Source organism: Mercurialis annua, linkage group LG7, assembly GCF_937616625.2.
Source record: "Mercurialis annua linkage group LG7, ddMerAnnu1.2, whole genome shotgun sequence".
NCBI classification, from domain to species: domain Eukaryota; kingdom Viridiplantae; phylum Streptophyta; class Magnoliopsida; order Malpighiales; family Euphorbiaceae; genus Mercurialis; species Mercurialis annua.
In genome coordinates, this window is record NC_065576.1 from 30,220,143 (window position 1) to 30,241,533 (window position 21,391).

A 21,391-nucleotide genomic window follows, 5' to 3' on the forward strand; every position below is an offset into this window, starting at 1 on the left:
TTTCCCGTTTAGTCCCTGAAATGCAATTCATCGTTACTCGTTCTGTTTGTCTCCCGGCGATAGTAATAATAAAAAAACGCAGTTCAAAAAAAGCAAAAAAGGGGTGCAACACGAGGACTTCCCAGGAGGTCACCCATCCTCGTACTGCTCTCGCCCAAGCACGTTTATCTTCGGAGTTCTGATGGGATCCGGTGAATTAGTGCTAGTATGATCGCACCCGTCATACCTTGCACGATCATCGCATATATCTGCTGCCTTGCAACTCATTCAACCAAAATAAAAAATATCTTTAAAAGTATGTTTTGATCCCTGAACCTTTTCCATATTTCCTTTTTAGTCCCTAAATTGCAATTCATCGTTACTCGTTTCTCGTTCTGTTTGTCTCTCGGCGATAGTAATAATAAAAAAACGCAGTTCAAAAAAAGCAAAAAAGGGGTTGCAACACGAGGACTTCCCAGGAGGTCACCCATCCTAGTACTGCTCTCGCCCAAGCACGTTTAGCTTCGGAGTTCTGATGGGATCCGGTGCATTAGTGCTGGTATGATCGCACCCGTCATACCTTGCACGATCATCGCATATATCTGCTGCCTTGCAACTCATTCAACCAAAATAAAAACTATCTTTAAAAGTACGTTTTGGTCCCTGAACTTTTTCCATATTTCCCGTTTAGTCCTTGAATTGCAATTCATCGTTACTCGTTACTCGTTCTGTTTGTCTCTCGGCTATAGTAATAATAAAAAAAACGCAGTTCAAAAAAAGCAAAAAAGGGGTGCAACACGAGGACTTTCAACCAAAATAAAAACTATCTTTAAAAGTACGTTTTGGTCCCTGAACTTTTTCCATATTTCCTGTTTAGTCCCTGAATTGCAATTCATCGTTACTCGTTACTCGTTCTGTTTGTCTCTCGGCGATAGTAATAATAAAAAAACGCAGTTCAAAAAAAGCAAAAAAGGGGTGCAACACGAGAACTTCCCAGGAGGTCACCCATCCTAGTACTGCTCTCGCCCAAGCACGTTTTGCTTCGGAGTTCTGATGGGATCCGGTGCATTAGTGCTGGTATGATCGCACCCGTCATACCTTGCACGATCATCGCATATATCTGCTGCCTTGCAATTCATTCAACCAAAATAAAAACTATCTTTAAAAGTACGTTTTGGTCCCTCAACATTTTCCATATTTCCCGTTTAGTCCCTGAATTGCAATTCATCGTTACTCGTTACTCGTGCTGTTTGTCTCTCGGCGATAGTAATAATAGAAAAAACGCAGTTCAAAAAAAGCAAAAAAGGGGTGCAACACGAAGACTTCCCAGGAGGTCACCCATCCTAGTACTGCTCTCGCCCGAGCACGATTAAATTCGGAGTTCTGATGGAATCCGTTGCATTAGTGTTGGTATGATCGCACACGTCATTCCTTGCACGTTCATCACATATATCCGCTGACTTGCAACTCATTCAACCAAAATAAAAACTATCTTTAAAAGTACGTTTTGGTCCCTGGACTTTTTCCATATTTCCTGTTTAGTCCTTGAATTGCAATTCATCGTTACTCGTTTCTCGTTCTGTTTGTCTCTCGGCGATAGTAATAATAAAAAAAACGCAGTTCAAAAAAAGCAAAAAAGGGGTGCAACACGAGGACTTCCCAAGAGGTCACTCATCCTAGTACTGCTCTCGCCGAAGCACGTTTTGCTTCGAAGTTCTGATGAGATACCGGTGCATTAGTGCTGGTATGATCGCACCCGTCATACCTTGCACGATCATCGCATATATCTGCTGCCTTGCAACTCATTCAACCAATGATCGCACCCGTCATACCTTGCACGATCATCGCATATATCTGCTGCCTTGCAACTCATTCAACCAAAATAAAAACTATCTTTAAAAGTACGTTTTGGTCCCTCAACATTTTCCATATTTCCCGTTTAGTCCCTGAATTGCAATTCATCGTTACTCGTTACTCGTTACTCGTGCTGTTTGTCTCTCGGCGATAGTAATAATAGAAAAAACGCAGTTCAAAAAAAGCAAAAAAGGGGTGCAACACGAAGACTTCCCAGGAGGTCACCCATCTTAGTACTGCTCTCGCCCAAGCACGATTAACTTCAGGGTCCTGATGGAATCCGTTGCATTAGTGCTGGTATGATCGCACACGTCATACCTTGCACGATCATCACATATATCCGCTGCCTTGCAACTCATTCAACCAAAATAAAAACTATCTTTAATAGTACGTTTTGGTCCCTCAACTTTTTCCATATTTCCCGTTTAGTCCCTGAATTGCAATTCATCGTTACTCGTTACTCGTTCTGTTTGTCTCTCGGCGATAGTAATAATAAAAAAAACGCAGTTCAAAAAAAGCACAAAAGGGGTGCAACACGAGGACTTCCCAGGAGGTCACCCATCCTAGTACTGCTCTCGCCCAAGCACGTTTAGCTTCGAAGTTCTGATGGGATACCGGTGCATTAGTGCTGGTATGATCGCACCCGTCATACCTTGCACGATCATCGCATATATCTGCTGCCTTGCAACTCATTCAACCAAATAAAAACTATCTTTAATAGTGCGTTTTGGTCCCTGAACTTTTTCCATACATCCCGTTCAGTCCCTGAATTGCAATTCATCGTTACTCGTTACTCGTTCTGTTTGTCTCTCGGCGATAGTAATAATAAAAAAAACGCAGTTCAAAAAAAGCATAAAAGGGGTGCAACACGAGGACTTCCCAGGAGGTCACCCATCCTAGTACTGCTCTCGCCCAAGCACGTTTCGCTTCGGAGTTCTGATGGGATCCGGTGCATTAGTGCTGGTATGATCGCACCCGTCATACCTTGCACGATCATCGCATATATCTGCTGCCTTGCAATTCATTCAACCAAAATAAAAACTATCTTTAAAAGTACGTTTTGGTCCCTGGACTTTTTCCATATTTCCCGTTTAGTCCCTGAATTGCAATTCATCGTTACTCGTTTCTCGTTCTGTTTCTCTCTCGGCGATAGTAATAATAAAAAAAACGCAGTTCAAAAAAAGCAAAAAAGGGGTGCAACACGAGGACTTCCAAAGAGGTCACCCATCCTAGTACTGCTCTCGCCCAAGCACGTTTAGCTTCGGAGTTCTGATGGGATCTGGTGCATTAGTGCTGGTATGATCGCACCCGTCATACCTTGCACGATCATCGCATATATCTGCTGCCTTGCAACTCATTCAACCAAAATAAAAACTATCTTTAAAAGTACGTTTTGGTCCCTCAACTTTTTCCATATTTCCCGTTTAGTCCCTGAATTGCAATTCATCGTTACTCGTTCTGTTTGTCTCTCGGCGATAGTAATAATAAAAAAACGCAGTTCAAAAAAAGCATAAAAGGGGTGCAACACGAGGACTTCCCAGGAGGTCACCCATCCTAGTACTGCTCTCGCCCAAGCACGTTTCGCTTCGGAGTTCTGATGGGATCCGGTGCATTAGTGCTGGTATGATCGCACCCGTCATACCTTGCACGATCATCGCATATATCTGCTGCCTTGCAATTCATTCAACCAAAATAAAAACTATCTTTAAAAGTACGTTTTGGTCCCTGAACTTTTACCATATTTCCCGTTTAGTCCCTGAATTGCAATTCATTGTTACTCGTTACTCGTTCTGTTTGTCTCTCGGCGATAGTAATAATAAAAAAACGCAGTTCAAAAAAGCAAAAAAGGGGTGCAACACGAGGACTTCCCAGGAGGTAACCCATCCTAGTACTGCTCTCGCCCAAGCACGTTTAGCTTCGGAGTTCTGATGGGATCTGGTGCATTAGTGCTAGTATGATCGCACCGTCATACCTTGCACGATCATCGCATATATCTGCTGCCTTGCAACTCATTCAACGAAAATAAAAACTATCTTTAAACGTACGTTTTGGTCCCTGAACTTTTTCCATATTTCCCGTTTAGTCCCTGAATTACAATTCATCGTTACTCGTTCTGTTTGTCTCTCGGCGATAGTAATAATAAAAAAAATGCAGTTCAAAAAAAGCAAAAAAAGGGTGCAACACGAGGACTTCCCAGAAGGTCACCCATCATAGTACTGCTCTCGCCCAAGCACGTTTAGCTTCGGAGTTCTGATGGGATCTGGTGCATTAGTGCTGGTATGATCGCACCCGTCATACCTTGCACGATCATCGCATATATCTGCTGCCTTGCAATTCATTCAACGAAAATAAAAACTATCTATAAAAGTACGTTTTGGTCCCTGAACTTTTTCCATATTTCCCGTTTAGTCCCTGAATTGCAATTCATTGTTACTCGTTACTCGTTCTGTTTGTCTCTCGGCGATAGTAATAATAAAAAAACGCAGTTCAAAAAAAGCAAAAAAGGGGTGCAACACGAGGACTTCCCAGGAGGTCACCCATCCTAGTACTGCTCTCGCCCAAGCACGTTTAGCTTCGGAGTTCTGATGGGATCTGGTGCATTAGTGCTGGTATGATCGCACCCGTCATGCCTTGCACGATCATCGCATATATCTGCTGCCTTGCAACTCATTCAACCAAAATAAAAACTATCTTTAAAAGTACGTTTTGGTCCCTCAACTTTTTCCATATTTCCCGTTTAGTCCCTGAATAGCAATTCATCGTTACTCGTTACTCGTGCTGTTTGTCTCTCGGCGATAGTAATAATAGAAAAAACACAGTTCAAAAAAAGCAAAAAAGGGGTGCAACACGAAGACTTCCCGGGAGGTCACCCATCCTAGTACTGCTCTCGCCCAAGCACGTTTAACTTCGGAGTTCTGATGGAATCCGGTGCATTAGTGCTGGTATGATTGCACACGTCATACCTTGCACGATCATCACATATATCCGCTGCCTTGCAACTCATTCAACCAAAATAAAAACTATCTTTAAAAATACGTTTTGATCCCTCAACTTTTTCCATATTTCCCGTTTAGTCCCTGAATTACAATTCATCGTTACTCGTTCTGTTTGTCTCTCGGCGATAGTAATAATAAAAAAAACGCAGTTCAAAAAAAGCAAAAAGGGGTGCAACACGAGGACTTCCCAGGAGGTCACCCATCCTAGTACTGCTCTAGCCCAAGCACGTTTAGCTTCGGAAATCTGATGGGATCTGGTGCATTAGTGCTGGTATGATCGCACCCGACATACCTTGCACGATCATCGCATATATCTGCTGCCTTGCAACTCATTCAACGAAAATAAAAACTATCTTTAGAAGTACGTTTTGGTCCCTCAACTTTTACCATATTTCCCGTTTAGTCCCTGAATTGCAATTCATTGTTACTCGTTACTCGTTCTGTTTGTCTCTCGCCGATAGTAATAATAAAAAAACGCAGTTCAAAAAAAGCAAAAAAAGGGTGCAACACGAGGACTTCCCAGGAGGTAACCCATCCTAGTACTGCTCTCGCCCAAGCACGTTTAGCTTCGGAGTTCTGATGGGATCCGGTGCATTAGTGCTAGTATGATCGCACCGTCATACCTTGCACGATCATCGCATATATCTGCTGCCTTGCAACTCATCCAACGAAAATAAAAACTATCTTTAAAAGTACGTTTTGGTCCCTGAACTTTTTTCATATTTCCCGTTTAGTCCCTGAATTACAATTCATCGTTACTCGTTCTGTTTGTCTCTCGGCGATTGTAATAATAAAAAAAATGCAGTTCAAAAAAGCAAAAAAAGGGTGCAACACGAGGACTTCCCAGAAGGTCACCCATCATAGTACTGCTCTCGCCCAAGCACGTTTAGCTTCGGAGTTCTGATGGGATCTGGTGCATTAGTGCTGGTATGATCGCACCCGTCATACCTTGCACGATCATCGCATATATCTGCTGCCTTGCAATTCATTCAACGAAAATAAAAACTATCTATAAAAGTACGTTTTGGTCCCTGAACTTTTTCCTTATTTCCCGTTTAGTCCCTGAATTGCAATTCATTGTTACTCGTTACTCGTTCTGTTTGTCTCTCGGCGATAGTAATAATAAAAAAACGCAGTTCAAAAAAAGCAAAAAAGGGGTGCAACACGAGGACTTCCCAGGAGGTCACCCATCCTAGTACTGCTCTCGCCCAAGCACGTTTAGCTTCGGAGTTCTGATGGGATCTGGTGCATTAGTGCTGGTATGATCGCACCCGTCATACCTTGCACGATCATCGCATATATCTGCTGCCTTGCAACTCATTCAACCAAAATAAAAACTATCTTTAAAAGTACGTTTTGGTCCCTCAACTTTTTCCATATTTCCCGTTTAGTCCCTGAATTGCAATTCATCGTTACTCGTTACTCGTTCTGTTTGTCTCTCGGCGATAGTAATAATAAAAAAACGCATTTCAAAAAAAGCAAAAAAGGGTTGCAACACGAGGACTTCCCAGGAGGTCACCCATCCTAGTACTTCTCTCGCCCAAGCACGTTTAGCTTCGGAGTTCTGATGGGTTCCGGTGCATTAGTGCTGGTATGATCGCACCCGTCATACCTTGCACGATCATCGCATATATCTGCTGCCTTGCAACTCATTCAACCAAAATAAAAACTATATTTAAAAGTACGTTTTGGTCCCTCAACTTTTTCCATATTTCCCGTTTAGTCCCTGAATTGCAATTCATCGTTACTCGTTACTCGTTCTGTTTGTCTCTCGGCGATAGTAATAATAAAAAAACGCATTTCAAAAAAAGCAAAAAAGGGTTGCAACACGAGGACTTCCCAGGAGGTCACCCATCCTAGTACTTCTCTCGCCCAAGCACGTTTAGCTTCGGAGTTCTGATGGGTTCCGGTGCATTAGTGCTGGTATGATCGCACCCGTCATACCTTGCACGATCATCGCATATATCTGCTGCCTTGCAACTCATTCAACGAAAATAAAATCTATCTTTAAAAGTACGTTTTGGTCCCTCAACTTTTTCCATATTTCCCGTTTAGTCCCTGAATTGCAATTCATCGTTACTCGTTACTCGTACTGTTTGTCTCTCGGCGATAGTAATAATAAAAAAAGGCAGTTCAAAAAAAGCAAAAAAGGGGTGCAACACAAGGACTTCCCAGGAGGTCACCCATCCTAGTACTGCTCTCGCCCCAGCACGTTTAGCTTCGGAGTTCTGATGGGATCTGGTGCATTAGTGCTGGTATGATCGCACCCGTCATACCTTGCACGATCATCGCATATATCTGCTGCCTTGCAACTCATTCAACCAAAATAAAAACTATCTTTAAAAGTACGTTTTGGTCCCTCAACTTTTTCCATATTTCCCGTTTAGTCCCTGAATTGCAATTCATCGTTACTCGTTACTCGTTCTGTTTGTCTCTCGGCGATAGTAATAATAAAAAAATGCAGTTCAAAAAAAGCAAAAAAGGGTTGCAACACGAGGACTTCCCAGGAGGTCACCCATCCTAGTACTTCTCTCGCCCAAGCACGTTTAGCTTCGGAGTTCTGATGGGTTCCGGTGCATTAGTGCTAGTATGATCGCACCCGTCATACCTTGCACGATCATCGCATATATCTGCTGCCTTGCAACTCATTCAACGAAAATAAAAACTATCTTTAAAAGTACGTTTTGGTCCCTCAACTTTTTCCATATTTCCCGTTTAGTCCCTGAATTGCAATTCATCGTTACTCGTTACTCGTACTGTTTGTCTCTCGGCGATAGTAATAATAAAAAAACGCAATTCAAAAAAAGCAAAAAAGGGGTGCAACACGAGGACTTCCCAGGAGGTCACCCATCCTAGTACTGCTCTCGCCCCAGCACGTTTAGCTTCGGAGTTCTGATGGGATCTGGTGCATTAGTGCTGGTATGATCGCACCCGTCATACCTTGCACGATCATCGCATATATCTGCTGCCTTGCAATTCATTCAACGAAAATAAAAACTATCTATAAAAGTACGTTTTGGTCCCTGAACTTTTTCCATATTTCCCGTTTAGTCCCTGAATTGCAATTCATTGTTACTCGTTACTCGTTCTGTTTGTCTCTCGGCGATAGTAATAATAACAAAACGCAGTTCAAAAAAAGCAAAAAAGGGGTGCAACACGAGGACTTCCCAGGAGGTCACCCATCCTAGTACTGCTCTCGCCCAAGCACGTTTAGCTTCGGAGTTCTGATGGGATCTGGTGCATTAGTGCTAGTATGATCGCACCGTCATACCTTGAACGATCATCGCATATATCTGCTGCCTTACAACTCATTCAACGAAAATAAAAACTATCTTTAAAAGTACGTTTTGGTCCCTGAACTTTTTCCATATTTCCCGTTTAGTCCCTGAATTGCAATTCATCGTTACTCGTTCTGTTTGTCTCTCGGCGATAGTAATAATAAAAAAAATGCAGTTCAAAAAAAGCAAAAAAGGGGTGCAACACGAGGACTTCCCAGGAGGTCACCCATCCTAGTACTTCTCTCGCCCAAGCACGTTTAGCTTCGGAGTTCTGATGGGATCTGGTGCATTAGTGCTGGTATGATCGCACCCGTCATACCTTGCACGATCATCGCATATATCTGCTGCCTTGCAACTCATTCAACGAAAATAAAAACTATCTTTAAAAGTACGTTTTGGTCCCTCAACTTTTTCCATATTTCCCGTTTAGTCCCTGAATTGCAATTCATTGTTACTCTACTCGTTCTGTTTGTCTCTCGGCGATAGTAATAATAAAAAAACGCAGTTCAAAAAAAGCAAAAAAGGGGTGCAACACGAGGACTTCCCAGGAGGTCACCCATCCTAGTACTGCTCTCGCCCAAGCACGTTTAGCTTCGGAGTTCTGATGGGATCTGGTGCATTAGTGCTGGTATGATCGCACCCGTCATACCTTGCACGATCATCGCATATATCTGCTGCCTTGCAACTCATTCAACGAAAATAAAAACTATCTTTAAAAGTACGTTTTAGTCCCTCAACTTTTTCCATATTTCCCGTTTAGTCCCTGAATTGCAATTCATTGTTACTCTACTCGTTCTGTTTGTCTCTCGGCGATAGTAATAATAAAAAAACGCAGTTCAAAAAAAGCAAAAAAGGGGTGCAACACGAGGACTTCCCAGGAGGTCACCCATCCTAGTACTGCTCTCGCCCAAGCACGTTTAGCTTCGGAGTTCTGATGGGATCTGGTGCATTAGTGCTGGTATGATCGCACCCGTCATACCTTGCACGATCATCGCATATATCTGCTACCTTGCAACTCATTCAACCAAAATAAAAACTATCTTTAAAAGTACGTTTTGGTCCCTCAACTTTTTCCATATTTCCCGTTTAGTCCCTGAATTGCAATTCATCGTTACTCGTTACTCGTTACTCGTGCTGTTTGTCTCTCGGCGATAGTAATAATAGAAAAAACGCAGTTCAAAAAAAGCAAAAAAGGGGTGCAACACGAAGACTTCCCGGGAGGTCACCCATCCTAGTACTGCTCTCGCCCAAGCACGTTTAACTTCGGAGTTCTGATGGAATCCGGTGCATTAGTGCTGGTATGATCGCACCCGTCATACCTTGCACGATCATCGCATATATCTGCTGCCTTGCAACTCATTCAACAAAAATAAAAACTATCTTTAAAAGTACGTTTTGGTCCCTCAACTTTTTCCATATTTCCCGTTTAGTCCCTGAATTGCAATTCATCGTTACTCGTTACTCGTTCTGTTTGTCTCTCGGCGATAGTAATAATAAAAAAACGCAGTTCAAAAAAAGCAAAAAAGGGGTGCAACACGAGGACTTCCCAGGAGGTCACCCATCCTAGTACTGCTCTCGCCCAAGCACGTTTAGCTTCGGAGTTCTGATGGGATCTGGTGCATTAGTGCTGGTATGATCGCACCCGTCATACCTTGCACGATCATCGCATATATCTGCTGCCTTGCAACTCATTCAACCAAAATAAAAACTATCTTTAAAAGTACGTTTTGGTCCCTCAACTTTTTCCATATTTCCCGTTTAGTCCCTGAATTGCAATTCATCGTTACTCGTTACTCGTTACTCGTGCTGTTTGTCTCTCGGCGATAGTAATAATAGAAAAAACGCAGTTCAAAAAAGCAAAAAAGGGGTGCAACACGAAGACTTCCCGGGAGGTCACCCATCCTAGTACTGCTCTCGCCCAAGCACGTTTAACTTCGGAGTTCTGATGGAATCCGGTGCATTAGTGCTGGTATGATCGCACCCGTCATACCTTGCACGATCATCGCATATATCTGCTGCCTTGCAACTCATTCAACAAAAATAAAAACTATCTTTAAAAGTACGTTTTGGTCCCTCAACTTTTTCCATATTTCCCGTTTAGTCCCTGAATTGCAATTCATCGTTACTCGTTACTCGTTCTGTTTGTCTCTCGGCGATAGTAATAATAAAAAAACGCAGTTCAAAAAAAGCAAAAAAGGGGTGCAACACGAGGACTTCCCAGGAGGTCACCCATCCTAGTACTGCTCTCGCCCAAGCACGTTTAGCTTCGGAGTTCTGATGGGATCTGGTGCATTAGTGCTGGTATGATCGCACCCGTCATACCTTGCACGATCATCGCATATATCTGCTGCCTTGCAACTCATTCAACCAAAATAAAAATTATCTTTAAAAGTACGTTTTGGTCCCTCAACTTTTTCCATATTTCCCGTTTAGTCCCTGAATTGCAATTCATCGTTACTCGTTACTCGTTACTCGTGCTGTTTGTCTCTCGGCGATAGTAATAATAGAAAAAACGCAGTTCAAAAAAAGCAAAAAAGGGGTGCAACACGAAGACTTCCCGGGAGGTCACCCATCCTAGTACTGCTCTCGCCCAAGCACGTTTAACTTCGGAGTTCTGACGGAATCCGGTGCATTAGTGCTGGTATGATCGCACCCGTCATACCTTGCACGATCATCGCATATATCTGCTGCCTTGCAACTCATTCAACAAAAATAAAAACTATCTTTAAAAGTACGTTTTGGTCCCTCAACTTTTTCCATATTTCCCGTTTAGTCCCTGAATTGCAATTCATCGTTACTCGTACTGTTTGTCTCTCGGTGATAGTAATAATAAAAAAACGCAGTTCAAAAAAAGCAAAAAAGGGGTGCAACACGAGGACTTCCCAGGAGGTCACCCATCCTAGTACTGCTCTCGCCCAAGCACGTTTAGCTTCGGAGTTCTGATGGGATCTGGTGCATTAGTGCTGGTATGATCGCACCCGTCATACCTTGCACGATCATCGCATATATCTGCTGCCTTGCAACTCATTCAACCAAAATAAAAACTATCTTTAAAAGTACGTTTTGGTCCCTCAACTTTTTCCATATTTCCCGTTTAGTCCCTGAATAGCAATTCATCGTTACTCGTTACTCGTGCTGTTTGTCTCTCGGCGATAGTAATAATAGAAAAAACACAGTTCAAAAAAAGCAAAAAAGGGGTGCAACACGAAGACTTCCCGGGAGGTCACCCATCCTAGTACTGCTCTCGCCCAAGCACGTTTAACTTCGGAGTTCTGATGGAATCCGGTGCATTAGTGCTGGTATGATTGCACACGTCATACCTTGCACGATCATCACATATATCCGCTGCCTTGCAACTCATTCAACCAAAATAAAAACTATCTTTAAAAATACGTTTTGATCCCTCAACTTTTTCCATATTTCCCGTTTAGTCCCTGAATTACAATTCATCGTTACTCGTTCTGTTTGTCTCTCGGCGATAGTAATAATAAAAAAAACGCAGTTCAAAAAAAGCAAAAAGGGGTGCAACACGAGGACTTCCCAGGAGGTCACCCATCCTAGTACTGCTCTAGCCCAAGCACGTTTAGCTTCGGAAATCTGATGGGATCTGGTGCATTAGTGCTGGTATGATCGCACCCGACATACCTTGCACGATCATCGCATATATCTGCTGCCTTGCAACTCATTCAACGAAAATAAAAACTATCTTTAGAAGTACGTTTTGGTCCCTCAACTTTTACCATATTTCCCGTTTAGTCCCTGAATTGCAATTCATTGTTACTCGTTACTCGTTCTGTTTGTCTCTCGGCGATAGTAATAATAAAAAAACGCAGTTCAAAAAAAGCAAAAAAAGGGTGCAACACGAGGACTTCCCAGGAGGTAACCCATCCTAGTACTGCTCTCGCCCAAGCACGTTTAGCTTCGGAGTTCTGATGGGATTCGGTGCATTAGTGCTAGTATGATCGCACCGTCATACCTTGCACGATCATCGCATATATCTGCTGCCTTGCAACTCATCCAACGAAAATAAAAACTATCTTTAAAAGTACGTTTTGGTCCCTGAACTTTTTTCATATTTCCCGTTTAGTCCCTGAATTACAATTCATCGTTACTCGTTCTGTTTGTCTCTCGGCGATTGTAATAATAAAAAAAATGCAGTTCAAAAAAGCAAAAAAAGGGTGCAACACGAGGACTTCCCAGAAGGTCACCCATCATAGTACTGCTCTCGCCCAAGCACGTTTAGCTTCGGAGTTCTGATGGGATCTGGTGCATTAGTGCTGGTATGATCGCACCCGTCATACCTTGCACGATCATCGCATATATCTGCTGCCTTGCAATTCATTCAACGAAAATAAAAACTATCTATAAAAGTACGTTTTGGTCCCTGAACTTTTTCCATATTTCCCGTTTAGTCCCTGAATTGCAATTCATTGTTACTCGTTACTCGTTCTGTTTGTCTCTCGGCGATAGTAATAATAAAAAAACGCAGTTCAAAAAAAGCAAAAAAGGGGTGCAACACGAGGACTTCCCAGGAGGTCACCCATCCTAGTACTGCTCTCGCCCAAGCACGTTTAGCTTCGGAGTTCTGATGGGATCTGGTGCATTAGTGCTGGTATGATCGCACCCGTCATACCTTGCACGATCATCGCATATATCTGCTGCCTTGCAACTCATTCAACCAAAATAAAAACTATATTTAAAAGTACGTTTTGGTGCCTCAACTTTTTCCATATTTCCCGTTTAGTCCCTGAATTGCAATTCATCGTTACTCGTTACTCGTTCTGTTTGTCTCTCGGCGATAGTAATAATAAAAAAACGCATTTCAAAAAAAGCAAAAAAGGGTTGCAACACGAGGACTTCCCAGGAGGTCACCCATCCTAGTACTTCTCTCGCCCAAGCACGTTTAGCTTCGGAGTTCTGATGGGTTCCGGTGCATTAGTGCTGGTATGATCGCACCCGTCATACCTTGCACGATCATCGCATATATCTGCTGCCTTGCAACTCATTCAACGAAAATAAAAACTATCTTTAAAAGTACGTTTTGGTCCCTCAACTTTTTCCATATTTCCCGTTTAGTCCCTGAATTGCAATTCATCGTTACTCGTTACTCGTACTGTTTGTCTCTCGGCGATAGTAATAATAAAAAAACGCAGTTCAAAAAAAGCAAAAAAGGGGTGCAACACAAGGACTTCCCAGGAGGTCACCCATCCTAGTACTGCTCTCGCCCCAGCACGTTTAGCTTCGGAGTTCTGATGGGATCTGGTGCATTAGTGCTGGTATGATCGCACCCGTCATACCTTGCACGATCATCGCATATATCTGCTGCCTTGCAACTCATTCAACGAAAATAAAAACTATCTTTAAAAGTACGTTTTGGTCCCTCAACTTTTTCCATATTTCCCGTTTAGTCCCTGAATTGCAATTCATCGTTACTCGTTACTCGTTCTGTTTGTCTCTCGGCGATAGTAATAATAAAAAAATGCAGTTCAAAAAAAGCAAAAAAGGGTTGCAACACGAGGACTTCCCAGGAGGTCACCCATCATAGTACTTCTCTCGCCCAAGCACGTTTAGCTTCGGAGTTCTGATGGGTTCCGGTGCATTAGTGCTAGTATGATCGCACCCGTCATACCTTGCACGATCATCGCATATATCTGCTGCCTTGCAACTCATTCAACGAAAATAAAAACTATCTTTAAAAGTACGTTTTGGTCCCTCAACTTTTTCCATATTTCCCGTTTAGTCCCTGAATTGCAATTCATCGTTACTCGTTACTCGTACTGTTTGTCTCTCGGCGATAGTAATAATAAAAAAACGCAGTTCAAAAAAAGCAAAAAAGGGGTGCAACACGAGGACTTCCCAGGAGGTCACCCATCCTAGTACTGCTCTCGCCCCAGCACGTTTAGCTTCGGAGTTCTGATGGGATCTGGTGCATTAGTGCTGGTATGATCGCACCCGTCATACCTTGCACGATCATCGCATATATCTGCTGCCTTGCAATTCATTCAACGAAAATAAAAACTATCTATAAAAGTACGTTTTGGTCCCTGAACTTTTTCCATATTTCCCGTTTAGTCCCTGAATTGCAATTCATTGTTACTCGTTACTCGTTCTGTTTGTCTCTCGGCGATAGTAATAATAACAAAACGCAGTTCAAAAAAAGCAAAAAAGGGGTGCAACACGAGGACTTCCCAGGAGGTCACCCATCCTAGTACTGCTCTCGCCCAAGCACGTTTAGCTTCGGAGTTCTGATGGGATCTGGTGCATTAGTGCTAGTATGATCGCACCGTCATACCTTGAACGATCATCGCATATATCTGCTGCCTTACAACTCATTCAACGAAAATAAAAACTATCTTTAAAAGTACGTTTTGGTCCCTGAACTTTTTCCATATTTCCCGTTTAGTCCCTGAATTGCAATTCATCGTTACTCGTTCTGTTTGTCTCTCGGCGATAGTAATAATAAAAAAAATGCAGTTCAAAAAAAGCAAAAAAGGGGTGCAACACGAGGACTTCCCAGGAGGTCACCCATCCTAGTACTGCTCTCGCCCAAGCACGTTTAGCTTCGGAGTTCTGATGGGATCTGGTGCATTAGTGCTGGTATGATCGCACCCGTCATACCTTGCACGATCATCGCATATATCTGCTGCCTTGCAACTCATTCAACGAAAATAAAAACTATCTTTAAAAGTACGTTTTGGTCTCTCAACTTTTTCCATATTTCCCGTTTAGTCCCTGAATTGCAATTCATTGTTACTCTACTCGTTCTGTTTGTCTCTCGGCGATAGTAATAATAAAAAAACGCAGTTCAAAAAAAGCAAAAAAGGGGTGCAACACGAGGACTTCCCAGGAGGTCACCCATCCTAGTACTGCTCTCGCCCAAGCACGTTTAGCTTCGGAGTTCTGATGGGATCTGGTGCATTAGTGCTGGTATGATCGCACCCGTCATACCTTGCACGATCATCGCATATATCTGCTGCCTTGCAACTCATTCAACGAAAATAAAAACTATCTTTAAAAGTACGTTTTAGTCCCTCAACTTTTTCCATATTTCCCGTTTAGTCCCTGAATTGCAATTCATTGTTACTCTACTCGTTCTGTTTGTCTCTCGGCGATAGTAATAATAAAAAAACGCAGTTCAAAAAAAGCAAAAAAGGGGTGCAACACGAGGACTTCCCAGGAGGTCACCCATCCTAGTACTGCTCTCGCCCAAGCACGTTTAGCTTCGGAGTTCTGATGGGATCTGGTGCATTAGTGCTGGTATGATCGCACCCGTCATACCTTGCACGATCATCGCATATATCTGCTACCTTGCAACTCATTCAACCAAAATAAAAACTATCTTTAAAAGTACGTTTTGGTCCCTCAACTTTTTCCATATTTCCCGTTTAGTCCCTGAATTGCAATTCATCGTTACTCGTTACTCGTGCTGTTTGTCTCTCGGCGATAGTAATAATAGAAAAAACGCAGTTCAAAAAAAGCAAAAAAGGGGTGCAACACGAAGACTTCCCGGGAGGTCACCCATCCTAGTACTGCTCTCGCCCAAGCACGTTTAACTTCGGAGTTCTGATGGAATCCGGTGCATTAGTGCTGGTATGATCGCACCCGTCATACCTTGCACGATCATCGCATATATCTGCTGCCTTGCAACTCATTCAACAAAAATAAAAACTATCTTTAAAAGTACGTTTTGGTCCCTCAACTTTTTCCATATTTCCCGTTTAGTCCCTGAATTGCAATTCATCGTTACTCGTTACTCGTTCTGTTTGTCTCTCGGCGATAGTAATAATAAAAAAACGCAGTTCAAAAAAAGCAAAAAAGGGGTGCAACACGAGGACTTCCCAGGAGGTCACCCATCCTAGTACTGCTCTCGCCCAAGCACGTTTAGCTTCGGAGTTCTGATGGGATCTGGTGCATTAGTGCTGGTATGATCGCACCCGTCATACCTTGCACGATCATCGCATATATCTGCTGCCTTGCAACTCATTCAACCAAAATAAAAACTATCTTTAAAAGTACGTTTTGGTCCCTCAACTTTTTCCATATTTCCCGTTTAGTCCCTGAATTGCAATTCATCGTTACTCGTTACTCGTTACTCGTGCTGTTTGTCTCTCGGCGATAGTAATAATAGAAAAAACGCAGTTCAAAAAAGCAAAAAAGGGGTGCAACACGAAGACTTCCCGGGAGGTCACCCATCCTAGTACTGCTCTCGCCCAAGCACGTTTAACTTCGGAGTTCTGATGGAATCCGGTGCATTAGTGCTGGTATGATCGCACCCGTCATACCTTGCACGATCATCGCATATATCTGCTGCCTTGCAACTCATTCAACAAAAATAAAAACTATCTTTAAAAGTACGTTTTGGTCCCTCAACTTTTTCCATATTTCCCGTTTAGTCCCTGAATTGCAATTCATCGTTACTCGTTACTCGTTCTGTTTGTCTCTCGGCGATAGTAATAATAAAAAAACGCAGTTCAAAAAAAGCAAAAAAGGGGTGCAACACGAGGACTTCCCAGGAGGTCACCCATCCTAGTACTGCTCTCGCCCAAGCACGTTTAGCTTCGGAGTTCTGATGGGATCTGGTGCATTAGTGCTGGTATGATCGCACCCGTCATACCTTGCACGATCATCGCATATATCTGCTGCCTTGCAACTCATTCAACCAAAATAAAAATTATCTTTAAAAGTACGTTTTGGTCCCTCAACTTTTTCCATATTTCCCGTTTAGTCCCTGAATTGCAATTCATCGTTACTCGTTACTCGTTACTCGTGCTGTTTGTCTCTCGGCGATAGTAATAATAGAAAAAACGCAGTTCAAAAAAAGCAAAAAAGGGGTGCAACACGAAGACTTCCCGGGAGGTCACCCATCCTAGTACTGCTCTCGCCCAAGCACGTTTAACTTCGGAGTTCTGACGGAATCCGGTGCATTAGTGCTGGTATGATCGCACCCGTCATACCTTGCACGATCATCGCATATATCTGCTGCCTTGCAACTCATTCAACAAAAATAAAAACTATCTTTAAAAGTACGTTTTGGTCCCTCAACTTTTTCCATATTTCCCGTTTAGTCCCTGAATTGCAATTCATCGTTACTCGTAATGTTTGTCTCTCGGTGATAGTAATAATAAAAAAACGCAGTTCAAAAAAAGCAAAAAAGGGGTGCAACACGAGGACTTCCCAGGAGGTCACCCATCCTAGTACTGCTCTCGCCCAAGCACGTTTAGCTTCGGAGTTCTGATGGGATCTGGTGCATTAGTGCTGGTATGATCGCACCCGTCATACCTTGCACGATCATCGCATATATCTGCTGCCTTGCAACTCATTCAACCAAAATAAAAACTATCTTTAAAAGTACGTTTTGGTCCCTCAACTTTTTCCATATTTCCCGTTTAGTCCCTGAATTTCAATTCATCGTTACTCGTTACTCGTTACTCGTGCTGTTTGTCTCTCGGCGATAGTAATAATAGAAAAAACGCAGTTCAAAAAAAGCAAAAAAGGGGTGCAACACGAGGACTTCCCGGGAGGTCACCCATCCTAGTACTGCTCTCGCCCAAGCACGTTTAGCTTCGGAGTTCTGATGGAATCCGGTGCATTAGTGCTGGTATGATCGCACCCGTCATACCTTGCACGATCATCGCATATATCTGCTGCCTTGCAACTCATTCAACAAAAATAAAAACTATCTTTAAAAGTACGTTTTGGTCCCTCAACTTTTTCCATATTTCCCGTTTAGTCCCTGAATTGCAATTCATCGTTACTCGTTACTCGTACTGTTTGTCTCTCGGCGATAGTAATAATAAAAAAACGCAGTTCAAAAAAAGCAAAAAAGGGGTGCAACACGAGGACTTCCCAGGAGGTCACCCATCCTAGTACTGCTCTCGCCCAAGCACGTTTAGCTTCGGAGTTCTGATGGGATCTGGTGCATTAGTGCTGGTATGATCGCACCCGTCATACCTTGCACGATCATCGCATATATCTGCTGCCTTGCAACTCATTCAACCAAAATAAAAACTATCTTTAAAAGTACGTTTTGGTCCCTCAACTTTTTCCATATTTCCCGTTTAGTCCCTGAATTGCAATTCATCGTTACTCGTTACTCGTGCTGTTTGTCTCTCGGCGATAGTAATAATTGAAAAAACGCAGTTCAAAAAAAGCAAAAAAGGGGTGCAACACGAAGACTTCCCGGGAGGTCACCCATCCTAGTACTGCTCTCGCCCAAGCACGTTTAACTTCGGAGTTCTGATGGAATCCGGTGCATTAGTGCTGGTATGATCGCACCCGTCATACCTTGCACGATCATCGCATATATCTGCTGCCTTGCAACTCATTCAACAAAAATAAAAACTATCTTTAAAAGTACGTTTTGGTCCCTCAACTTTTTCCATAGTTCCCGTTTAGTCCCTGAATTGCAATTCATCGTTACTCGTTACTCGTACTGTTTGTGTCTCGGCGATAGTAATAATAAAAAAACGCAGTTCAAAAAAAGCAAAAAAGGGGTGCAACACGAGGACTTCCCAGGAGGTCACCCATCCTAGTACTGCTCTCGCCCAAGCACGTTTAGCTTCGGAGTTCTGATGGGATCTGGTGCATTAGTGCTGGTATGATCGCACCCGTCATACCTTGCACGATCATCGCATATATCTGCTGCCTTGCAACTCATTCAACAAAAATAAAAACTATCTTTAAAAGTACGTTTTGGTCCCTCAACTTTTTCCATATTTCCCGTTTAGTCCCTGAATTGCAATTCATCGTTACTCGTTACTCGTTCTGTTTGTCTCTCGGCGATAGTAATAATAACAAAACGCAGTTCAAAAAAAGCAAAAAAGGGGTGCAACACGAGGACTTCCCAGGAGGTCACCCATCCTAGTACTGCTCTCGCCCAAGCACGTTTAGCTTCGGAGTTCTGATGGGATCTGGTGCATTAGTGCTAGTATGATCGCACCGTCATACCTTGAACGATCATCGCATATATCTGCTGCCTTACAACTCATTCAACGAAAATAAAAACTATCTTTAAAAGTACGTTTTGGTCCCTGAACTTTTTCCATATTTCCCGTTTAGTCCCTGAATTGCAATTCATCGTTACTCGTTCTGTTTGTCTCTCGGCGATAGTAATAATAAAAAAAATGCAGTTCAAAAAAAGCAAAAAAGGGGTGCAACACGAGGACTTCCCAGGAGGTCACCCATCCTAGTACTGCTCTCGCCCAAGCACGTTTAGCTTCGGAGTTCTGATGGGATCTGGTGCATTAGTGCTGGTATGATCGCACCCGTCATACCTTGCACGATCATCGCATATATCTGCTGCCTTGCAACTCATTCAACGAAAATAAAAACTATCTTTAAAAGTACGTTTTGGTCCCTCAACTTTTTCCATATTTCCCGTTTAGTCCCTGAATTGCAATTCATTGTTACTCTACTCGTTCTGTTTGTCTCTCGGCGATAGTAATAATAAAAAAACGCAGTTCAAAAAAAGCAAAAAAGGGGTGCAACACGAGGACTTCCCAGGAGGTCACCCATCCTAGTACTGCTCTCGCCCAAGCACGTTTAGCTTCGGAGTTCTGATGGGATCTGGTGCATTAGTGCTGGTATGATCGCACCCGTCATACCTTGCACGATCATCGCATATATCTGCTGCCTTGCAACTCATTCAACGAAAATAAAAACTATCTTTAAAAGTACGTTTTAGTCCCTCAACTTTTTCCATATTTCCCGTTTAGTCCCTGAATTGCAATTCATTGTTACTCTACTCGTTCTGTTTGTCTCTCGGCGATAGTAATAATAAAAAAACGCAGTTCAAAAAAAGCAAAAAAGGGGTGCAACACGAGGACTTCCCAGGAGGTCACCCATCCTAGTACTGCTCTCGCCCGAGCACGTTTAGCTTCGGAGTTCTGATGGGATCTGGTGCATTAGTGCTGGTATGATCGCACCCGTCATACCTTGCACGATCATCGCATATATCTGCTGCCTTGCAACTCATTCAACCAAAATAAAAACTATCTTTAAAAGTACGTTTTGGTCCCTCAACTTTTTCCATATTTCCCGTTTAGTCCCTGAATTGCAATTCATCGTTACTCGTTACTCGTTACTCGTGCTGTTTGTCTCTCGGCGATAGTAATAATAGAAAAAACGCAGTTCAAAAAAAGCAAAAAAGGGGTGCAACACGAAGACTTCCCGGGAGGTCACCCATCCTAGTACTGCTCTCGCCCAAGCACGTTTAACTTCGGAGTTCTGATGGAATCCGGTGCATTAGTGCTGGTATGATCGCACCCGTCATACCTTGCACGATCATCGCATATATCTGCTGCCTTGCAACTCATTCAACAAAAATAAAAACTATCTTTAAAAGTACGTTTTGGTCCCTCAACTTTTTCCATATTTCCCGTTTAGTCCCTGAATTGCAATTCATCGTTACTCGTTACTCGTACTGTTTGTCTCTCGGCGATAGTAATAATAAAAAAACGCAGTTCAAAAAAAGCAAAAAAGGGGTGCAACACGAGGACTTCCCAGGAGGTCACCCATCCTAGTACTGCTCTCGCCCAAGCACGTTTAGCTTCGGAGTTCTGATGGGATCTGGTGCATTAGTGCTGGTATGATCGCACCCGTCATACCTTGCACGATCATCGCATATATCTGCTGCCTTGCAACTCATTCAACCAAAATAAAAATTATCTTTAAAAGTACGTTTTGGTCCCTCAACTTTTTCCATATTTCCCGTTTAGTCCCTGAATTGCAATTCATCGTTACTCGTTACTCGTTACTCGTGCTGTTTGTCTCTCGGCGATAGTAATAATAGAAAAAACGCAGTTCAAAAAAAGCAAAAAAGGGGTGCAACACGAAGACTTCCCGGGAGGTCACCCATCCTAGTACTGCTCTCGCCCAAGCACGTTTAACTTCGGAGTTCTGATGGAATCCGGTGCATTAGTGCTGGTATGATCGCACCCGTCATACCTTGCACGATCATCGCATATATCTGCTGCCTTGCAACTCATTCAACAAAAATAAAAACTATCTTTAAAAGTACGTTTTGGTCCCTCAACTTTTTCCATATTTCCCGTTTAGTCCCTGAATTGCAATTCATCGTTACTCGTACTGTTTGTCTCTCGGTGATAGTAATAATAAAAAAACGCAGTTCAAAAAAAGCAAAAAAGGGGTGCAACACGAGGACTTCCCAGGAGGTCACCCATCCTAGTACTGCTCTCGCCCAAGCACGTTTAGCTTCGGAGTTCTGATGGGATCTGGTGCATTAGTGCTGGTATGATCGCACCCGTCATACCTTGCACGATCATC

The 21,391-nt window shown here is 42.8% G+C and overlaps 63 non-coding genes and 1 pseudogene across 63 annotated transcripts; all 64 read right to left on the bottom strand.

The window, feature by feature from the left end:
* Nucleotides 1-100: 100 nt before the first annotated feature.
* On the bottom strand, nucleotides 101-219 carry LOC126658569 (5S ribosomal RNA). The gene has a single exon (XR_007634151.1). It is a non-coding gene; the product is annotated as a 5S ribosomal RNA (ribosomal RNA).
* Nucleotides 220-433: 214 nt separating this feature from the next.
* On the bottom strand, nucleotides 434-552 carry LOC126658275 (5S ribosomal RNA). The gene has a single exon (XR_007633866.1). It is a non-coding gene; the product is annotated as a 5S ribosomal RNA (ribosomal RNA).
* Nucleotides 553-951: 399 nt separating this feature from the next.
* On the bottom strand, nucleotides 952-1,070 carry LOC126657999 (5S ribosomal RNA). The gene has a single exon (XR_007633603.1). It is a non-coding gene; the product is annotated as a 5S ribosomal RNA (ribosomal RNA).
* Nucleotides 1,071-1,284: 214 nt separating this feature from the next.
* On the bottom strand, nucleotides 1,285-1,403 carry LOC126658869 (5S ribosomal RNA). Its single transcript, XR_007634443.1, has one exon. It is a non-coding gene; the product is annotated as a 5S ribosomal RNA (ribosomal RNA).
* Nucleotides 1,404-1,617: 214 nt separating this feature from the next.
* Nucleotides 1,618-1,737, bottom strand: LOC126658875 (5S ribosomal RNA; annotated as a pseudogene).
* A 288-nt stretch (nucleotides 1,738-2,025) lies between these two features.
* On the bottom strand, nucleotides 2,026-2,144 carry LOC126658872 (5S ribosomal RNA). Its single transcript, XR_007634447.1, has one exon. It is a non-coding gene; the product is annotated as a 5S ribosomal RNA (ribosomal RNA).
* Nucleotides 2,145-2,358: 214 nt separating this feature from the next.
* Nucleotides 2,359-2,478, bottom strand: LOC126658721 (5S ribosomal RNA). Its single transcript, XR_007634298.1, has one exon. It is a non-coding gene; the product is annotated as a 5S ribosomal RNA (ribosomal RNA).
* A 213-nt stretch (nucleotides 2,479-2,691) lies between these two features.
* On the bottom strand, nucleotides 2,692-2,810 carry LOC126658025 (5S ribosomal RNA). The gene has a single exon (XR_007633627.1). It is a non-coding gene; the product is annotated as a 5S ribosomal RNA (ribosomal RNA).
* Nucleotides 2,811-3,024: 214 nt separating this feature from the next.
* On the bottom strand, nucleotides 3,025-3,143 carry LOC126658596 (5S ribosomal RNA). Its single transcript, XR_007634178.1, has one exon. It is a non-coding gene; the product is annotated as a 5S ribosomal RNA (ribosomal RNA).
* Nucleotides 3,144-3,349: 206 nt separating this feature from the next.
* LOC126658026 (5S ribosomal RNA) lies at nucleotides 3,350-3,468 on the bottom strand. Its single transcript, XR_007633628.1, has one exon. It is a non-coding gene; the product is annotated as a 5S ribosomal RNA (ribosomal RNA).
* A 212-nt stretch (nucleotides 3,469-3,680) lies between these two features.
* On the bottom strand, nucleotides 3,681-3,799 carry LOC126658805 (5S ribosomal RNA). Its single transcript, XR_007634378.1, has one exon. It is a non-coding gene; the product is annotated as a 5S ribosomal RNA (ribosomal RNA).
* A 206-nt stretch (nucleotides 3,800-4,005) lies between these two features.
* On the bottom strand, nucleotides 4,006-4,124 carry LOC126658495 (5S ribosomal RNA). Its single transcript, XR_007634080.1, has one exon. It is a non-coding gene; the product is annotated as a 5S ribosomal RNA (ribosomal RNA).
* Nucleotides 4,125-4,337: 213 nt separating this feature from the next.
* Nucleotides 4,338-4,456, bottom strand: LOC126658285 (5S ribosomal RNA). The gene has a single exon (XR_007633876.1). It is a non-coding gene; the product is annotated as a 5S ribosomal RNA (ribosomal RNA).
* Nucleotides 4,457-4,670: 214 nt separating this feature from the next.
* On the bottom strand, nucleotides 4,671-4,789 carry LOC126658673 (5S ribosomal RNA). Its single transcript, XR_007634253.1, has one exon. It is a non-coding gene; the product is annotated as a 5S ribosomal RNA (ribosomal RNA).
* Nucleotides 4,790-4,995: 206 nt separating this feature from the next.
* LOC126658812 (5S ribosomal RNA) lies at nucleotides 4,996-5,114 on the bottom strand. Its single transcript, XR_007634385.1, has one exon. It is a non-coding gene; the product is annotated as a 5S ribosomal RNA (ribosomal RNA).
* A 213-nt stretch (nucleotides 5,115-5,327) lies between these two features.
* Nucleotides 5,328-5,446, bottom strand: LOC126658701 (5S ribosomal RNA). The gene has a single exon (XR_007634280.1). It is a non-coding gene; the product is annotated as a 5S ribosomal RNA (ribosomal RNA).
* Nucleotides 5,447-5,651: 205 nt separating this feature from the next.
* On the bottom strand, nucleotides 5,652-5,770 carry LOC126658496 (5S ribosomal RNA). The gene has a single exon (XR_007634081.1). It is a non-coding gene; the product is annotated as a 5S ribosomal RNA (ribosomal RNA).
* Nucleotides 5,771-5,983: 213 nt separating this feature from the next.
* Nucleotides 5,984-6,102, bottom strand: LOC126658286 (5S ribosomal RNA). Its single transcript, XR_007633877.1, has one exon. It is a non-coding gene; the product is annotated as a 5S ribosomal RNA (ribosomal RNA).
* A 213-nt stretch (nucleotides 6,103-6,315) lies between these two features.
* Nucleotides 6,316-6,434, bottom strand: LOC126658480 (5S ribosomal RNA). The gene has a single exon (XR_007634065.1). It is a non-coding gene; the product is annotated as a 5S ribosomal RNA (ribosomal RNA).
* Nucleotides 6,435-6,647: 213 nt separating this feature from the next.
* On the bottom strand, nucleotides 6,648-6,766 carry LOC126658481 (5S ribosomal RNA). The gene has a single exon (XR_007634066.1). It is a non-coding gene; the product is annotated as a 5S ribosomal RNA (ribosomal RNA).
* Nucleotides 6,767-6,979: 213 nt separating this feature from the next.
* LOC126658576 (5S ribosomal RNA) lies at nucleotides 6,980-7,098 on the bottom strand. Its single transcript, XR_007634158.1, has one exon. It is a non-coding gene; the product is annotated as a 5S ribosomal RNA (ribosomal RNA).
* Nucleotides 7,099-7,311: 213 nt separating this feature from the next.
* LOC126658659 (5S ribosomal RNA) lies at nucleotides 7,312-7,430 on the bottom strand. The gene has a single exon (XR_007634239.1). It is a non-coding gene; the product is annotated as a 5S ribosomal RNA (ribosomal RNA).
* A 213-nt stretch (nucleotides 7,431-7,643) lies between these two features.
* Nucleotides 7,644-7,762, bottom strand: LOC126658443 (5S ribosomal RNA). Its single transcript, XR_007634030.1, has one exon. It is a non-coding gene; the product is annotated as a 5S ribosomal RNA (ribosomal RNA).
* A 213-nt stretch (nucleotides 7,763-7,975) lies between these two features.
* Nucleotides 7,976-8,094, bottom strand: LOC126658714 (5S ribosomal RNA). The gene has a single exon (XR_007634291.1). It is a non-coding gene; the product is annotated as a 5S ribosomal RNA (ribosomal RNA).
* A 206-nt stretch (nucleotides 8,095-8,300) lies between these two features.
* LOC126658260 (5S ribosomal RNA) lies at nucleotides 8,301-8,419 on the bottom strand. Its single transcript, XR_007633852.1, has one exon. It is a non-coding gene; the product is annotated as a 5S ribosomal RNA (ribosomal RNA).
* Nucleotides 8,420-8,630: 211 nt separating this feature from the next.
* Nucleotides 8,631-8,749, bottom strand: LOC126658287 (5S ribosomal RNA). The gene has a single exon (XR_007633878.1). It is a non-coding gene; the product is annotated as a 5S ribosomal RNA (ribosomal RNA).
* A 211-nt stretch (nucleotides 8,750-8,960) lies between these two features.
* Nucleotides 8,961-9,079, bottom strand: LOC126658288 (5S ribosomal RNA). The gene has a single exon (XR_007633879.1). It is a non-coding gene; the product is annotated as a 5S ribosomal RNA (ribosomal RNA).
* Nucleotides 9,080-9,300: 221 nt separating this feature from the next.
* Nucleotides 9,301-9,419, bottom strand: LOC126658554 (5S ribosomal RNA). Its single transcript, XR_007634136.1, has one exon. It is a non-coding gene; the product is annotated as a 5S ribosomal RNA (ribosomal RNA).
* Nucleotides 9,420-9,632: 213 nt separating this feature from the next.
* On the bottom strand, nucleotides 9,633-9,751 carry LOC126658289 (5S ribosomal RNA). The gene has a single exon (XR_007633880.1). It is a non-coding gene; the product is annotated as a 5S ribosomal RNA (ribosomal RNA).
* Nucleotides 9,752-9,971: 220 nt separating this feature from the next.
* Nucleotides 9,972-10,090, bottom strand: LOC126658556 (5S ribosomal RNA). Its single transcript, XR_007634138.1, has one exon. It is a non-coding gene; the product is annotated as a 5S ribosomal RNA (ribosomal RNA).
* Nucleotides 10,091-10,303: 213 nt separating this feature from the next.
* On the bottom strand, nucleotides 10,304-10,422 carry LOC126658290 (5S ribosomal RNA). Its single transcript, XR_007633881.1, has one exon. It is a non-coding gene; the product is annotated as a 5S ribosomal RNA (ribosomal RNA).
* Nucleotides 10,423-10,643: 221 nt separating this feature from the next.
* Nucleotides 10,644-10,762, bottom strand: LOC126658641 (5S ribosomal RNA). Its single transcript, XR_007634221.1, has one exon. It is a non-coding gene; the product is annotated as a 5S ribosomal RNA (ribosomal RNA).
* Nucleotides 10,763-10,968: 206 nt separating this feature from the next.
* LOC126658293 (5S ribosomal RNA) lies at nucleotides 10,969-11,087 on the bottom strand. The gene has a single exon (XR_007633883.1). It is a non-coding gene; the product is annotated as a 5S ribosomal RNA (ribosomal RNA).
* Nucleotides 11,088-11,301: 214 nt separating this feature from the next.
* On the bottom strand, nucleotides 11,302-11,420 carry LOC126658674 (5S ribosomal RNA). Its single transcript, XR_007634254.1, has one exon. It is a non-coding gene; the product is annotated as a 5S ribosomal RNA (ribosomal RNA).
* A 206-nt stretch (nucleotides 11,421-11,626) lies between these two features.
* On the bottom strand, nucleotides 11,627-11,745 carry LOC126658813 (5S ribosomal RNA). Its single transcript, XR_007634386.1, has one exon. It is a non-coding gene; the product is annotated as a 5S ribosomal RNA (ribosomal RNA).
* A 213-nt stretch (nucleotides 11,746-11,958) lies between these two features.
* Nucleotides 11,959-12,077, bottom strand: LOC126658847 (5S ribosomal RNA). Its single transcript, XR_007634419.1, has one exon. It is a non-coding gene; the product is annotated as a 5S ribosomal RNA (ribosomal RNA).
* Nucleotides 12,078-12,282: 205 nt separating this feature from the next.
* On the bottom strand, nucleotides 12,283-12,401 carry LOC126658498 (5S ribosomal RNA). The gene has a single exon (XR_007634083.1). It is a non-coding gene; the product is annotated as a 5S ribosomal RNA (ribosomal RNA).
* A 213-nt stretch (nucleotides 12,402-12,614) lies between these two features.
* Nucleotides 12,615-12,733, bottom strand: LOC126658294 (5S ribosomal RNA). The gene has a single exon (XR_007633884.1). It is a non-coding gene; the product is annotated as a 5S ribosomal RNA (ribosomal RNA).
* A 213-nt stretch (nucleotides 12,734-12,946) lies between these two features.
* Nucleotides 12,947-13,065, bottom strand: LOC126658482 (5S ribosomal RNA). The gene has a single exon (XR_007634067.1). It is a non-coding gene; the product is annotated as a 5S ribosomal RNA (ribosomal RNA).
* Nucleotides 13,066-13,278: 213 nt separating this feature from the next.
* Nucleotides 13,279-13,397, bottom strand: LOC126658577 (5S ribosomal RNA). The gene has a single exon (XR_007634159.1). It is a non-coding gene; the product is annotated as a 5S ribosomal RNA (ribosomal RNA).
* A 213-nt stretch (nucleotides 13,398-13,610) lies between these two features.
* LOC126658672 (5S ribosomal RNA) lies at nucleotides 13,611-13,729 on the bottom strand. Its single transcript, XR_007634252.1, has one exon. It is a non-coding gene; the product is annotated as a 5S ribosomal RNA (ribosomal RNA).
* A 213-nt stretch (nucleotides 13,730-13,942) lies between these two features.
* On the bottom strand, nucleotides 13,943-14,061 carry LOC126658444 (5S ribosomal RNA). Its single transcript, XR_007634031.1, has one exon. It is a non-coding gene; the product is annotated as a 5S ribosomal RNA (ribosomal RNA).
* Nucleotides 14,062-14,274: 213 nt separating this feature from the next.
* LOC126658715 (5S ribosomal RNA) lies at nucleotides 14,275-14,393 on the bottom strand. The gene has a single exon (XR_007634292.1). It is a non-coding gene; the product is annotated as a 5S ribosomal RNA (ribosomal RNA).
* A 206-nt stretch (nucleotides 14,394-14,599) lies between these two features.
* LOC126658295 (5S ribosomal RNA) lies at nucleotides 14,600-14,718 on the bottom strand. The gene has a single exon (XR_007633885.1). It is a non-coding gene; the product is annotated as a 5S ribosomal RNA (ribosomal RNA).
* Nucleotides 14,719-14,929: 211 nt separating this feature from the next.
* On the bottom strand, nucleotides 14,930-15,048 carry LOC126658296 (5S ribosomal RNA). The gene has a single exon (XR_007633886.1). It is a non-coding gene; the product is annotated as a 5S ribosomal RNA (ribosomal RNA).
* Nucleotides 15,049-15,259: 211 nt separating this feature from the next.
* On the bottom strand, nucleotides 15,260-15,378 carry LOC126658297 (5S ribosomal RNA). The gene has a single exon (XR_007633887.1). It is a non-coding gene; the product is annotated as a 5S ribosomal RNA (ribosomal RNA).
* A 214-nt stretch (nucleotides 15,379-15,592) lies between these two features.
* Nucleotides 15,593-15,711, bottom strand: LOC126658557 (5S ribosomal RNA). The gene has a single exon (XR_007634139.1). It is a non-coding gene; the product is annotated as a 5S ribosomal RNA (ribosomal RNA).
* Nucleotides 15,712-15,924: 213 nt separating this feature from the next.
* On the bottom strand, nucleotides 15,925-16,043 carry LOC126658298 (5S ribosomal RNA). The gene has a single exon (XR_007633888.1). It is a non-coding gene; the product is annotated as a 5S ribosomal RNA (ribosomal RNA).
* Nucleotides 16,044-16,263: 220 nt separating this feature from the next.
* On the bottom strand, nucleotides 16,264-16,382 carry LOC126658558 (5S ribosomal RNA). Its single transcript, XR_007634140.1, has one exon. It is a non-coding gene; the product is annotated as a 5S ribosomal RNA (ribosomal RNA).
* Nucleotides 16,383-16,595: 213 nt separating this feature from the next.
* On the bottom strand, nucleotides 16,596-16,714 carry LOC126658299 (5S ribosomal RNA). The gene has a single exon (XR_007633889.1). It is a non-coding gene; the product is annotated as a 5S ribosomal RNA (ribosomal RNA).
* Nucleotides 16,715-16,935: 221 nt separating this feature from the next.
* On the bottom strand, nucleotides 16,936-17,054 carry LOC126658642 (5S ribosomal RNA). Its single transcript, XR_007634222.1, has one exon. It is a non-coding gene; the product is annotated as a 5S ribosomal RNA (ribosomal RNA).
* Nucleotides 17,055-17,260: 206 nt separating this feature from the next.
* Nucleotides 17,261-17,379, bottom strand: LOC126658300 (5S ribosomal RNA). Its single transcript, XR_007633890.1, has one exon. It is a non-coding gene; the product is annotated as a 5S ribosomal RNA (ribosomal RNA).
* Nucleotides 17,380-17,600: 221 nt separating this feature from the next.
* Nucleotides 17,601-17,719, bottom strand: LOC126658391 (5S ribosomal RNA). The gene has a single exon (XR_007633980.1). It is a non-coding gene; the product is annotated as a 5S ribosomal RNA (ribosomal RNA).
* Nucleotides 17,720-17,932: 213 nt separating this feature from the next.
* LOC126658301 (5S ribosomal RNA) lies at nucleotides 17,933-18,051 on the bottom strand. The gene has a single exon (XR_007633891.1). It is a non-coding gene; the product is annotated as a 5S ribosomal RNA (ribosomal RNA).
* Nucleotides 18,052-18,265: 214 nt separating this feature from the next.
* On the bottom strand, nucleotides 18,266-18,384 carry LOC126658559 (5S ribosomal RNA). Its single transcript, XR_007634141.1, has one exon. It is a non-coding gene; the product is annotated as a 5S ribosomal RNA (ribosomal RNA).
* Nucleotides 18,385-18,597: 213 nt separating this feature from the next.
* Nucleotides 18,598-18,716, bottom strand: LOC126658302 (5S ribosomal RNA). The gene has a single exon (XR_007633892.1). It is a non-coding gene; the product is annotated as a 5S ribosomal RNA (ribosomal RNA).
* A 213-nt stretch (nucleotides 18,717-18,929) lies between these two features.
* LOC126658717 (5S ribosomal RNA) lies at nucleotides 18,930-19,048 on the bottom strand. The gene has a single exon (XR_007634294.1). It is a non-coding gene; the product is annotated as a 5S ribosomal RNA (ribosomal RNA).
* Nucleotides 19,049-19,254: 206 nt separating this feature from the next.
* On the bottom strand, nucleotides 19,255-19,373 carry LOC126658304 (5S ribosomal RNA). Its single transcript, XR_007633894.1, has one exon. It is a non-coding gene; the product is annotated as a 5S ribosomal RNA (ribosomal RNA).
* A 211-nt stretch (nucleotides 19,374-19,584) lies between these two features.
* LOC126658305 (5S ribosomal RNA) lies at nucleotides 19,585-19,703 on the bottom strand. Its single transcript, XR_007633895.1, has one exon. It is a non-coding gene; the product is annotated as a 5S ribosomal RNA (ribosomal RNA).
* A 211-nt stretch (nucleotides 19,704-19,914) lies between these two features.
* LOC126658363 (5S ribosomal RNA) lies at nucleotides 19,915-20,033 on the bottom strand. Its single transcript, XR_007633952.1, has one exon. It is a non-coding gene; the product is annotated as a 5S ribosomal RNA (ribosomal RNA).
* A 221-nt stretch (nucleotides 20,034-20,254) lies between these two features.
* On the bottom strand, nucleotides 20,255-20,373 carry LOC126658560 (5S ribosomal RNA). Its single transcript, XR_007634142.1, has one exon. It is a non-coding gene; the product is annotated as a 5S ribosomal RNA (ribosomal RNA).
* Nucleotides 20,374-20,586: 213 nt separating this feature from the next.
* Nucleotides 20,587-20,705, bottom strand: LOC126658306 (5S ribosomal RNA). The gene has a single exon (XR_007633896.1). It is a non-coding gene; the product is annotated as a 5S ribosomal RNA (ribosomal RNA).
* Nucleotides 20,706-20,926: 221 nt separating this feature from the next.
* On the bottom strand, nucleotides 20,927-21,045 carry LOC126658561 (5S ribosomal RNA). The gene has a single exon (XR_007634143.1). It is a non-coding gene; the product is annotated as a 5S ribosomal RNA (ribosomal RNA).
* Nucleotides 21,046-21,251: 206 nt separating this feature from the next.
* LOC126658307 (5S ribosomal RNA) lies at nucleotides 21,252-21,370 on the bottom strand. The gene has a single exon (XR_007633897.1). It is a non-coding gene; the product is annotated as a 5S ribosomal RNA (ribosomal RNA).
* Nucleotides 21,371-21,391: the final 21 nt, after the last annotated feature.